We start from the raw sequence: 849 nt of genomic DNA, 5'->3' as shown, positions 1-849 counted from the left end.
GGATTAAACCCAAATCCTCATGGATACTAGTTGGTTTCATTACCACTGAGCCACAATGGGAACTCCCAGCAAAGCATTGTTACTTTCTGCTTTGCCAAAAATTGTTTCAGTTGGTAAATTGGGTCTTTCTCGCCCTTGAACCCTACTGGAAAATTGCTGATGGGACCCCCTCCGTCAATACCTACATACCTTGGTAGACAAGTGCAGAGGTGGTCATTTAGCTAAGTATGAAGGCTTTGAGAAGGCCCTGGCCAAGCCTCCCCATGGCAGATGCCAGATGGCCTCTGAGACTTTCCCACACACACAGAGGTAGGAGGCACAGGTAGGGTTAGCCACATGGTTTCTGATCTCCAAGGCCAGGGCTCTTACTCCAACTTATTTGGTTGTTTTGATTTTTCCCCTTTTTTTTTTTCTTTTTAGGGCCAAATATGGAAATTCCCAGGCTAGGGGTCAAATTGGAGTTGCAGCTGCCGGCCATAGCAACGCCAGATCCAAGCCATGTTTTTGACCTACACCATAGCTCAGGGCAACACCGGATCCTTAACCCACTGAGCAGGGGCAGGGATCAACCCTGAATCCTCCTGGATTTTTTTTTATGTTTTTTATTTTTTCCATTATAGTTGATTTACAGTGTTCTGTCCATTTCCACTGTACAGCAAAGTGACCCAGTCATATATACATACATATACATATATACGTATATAATTTTTCTCACATTTCCCTCCATCATGTTCCATCATAAGTGGCTAGATATAGTTCCCTGTGCTATACAGCAGGATCTCATTGCTTATCCACTCCAAATGCAGTAGTTTGCATTTATTAACCCCAGACTCCCAGTCCATCCCACTC

Source organism: Phacochoerus africanus, chromosome 6 (genome assembly GCF_016906955.1).
Source record: "Phacochoerus africanus isolate WHEZ1 chromosome 6, ROS_Pafr_v1, whole genome shotgun sequence".
Taxonomy (NCBI): domain Eukaryota; kingdom Metazoa; phylum Chordata; class Mammalia; order Artiodactyla; family Suidae; genus Phacochoerus; species Phacochoerus africanus.
This window is presented reverse-complemented; position numbering follows the sequence as displayed.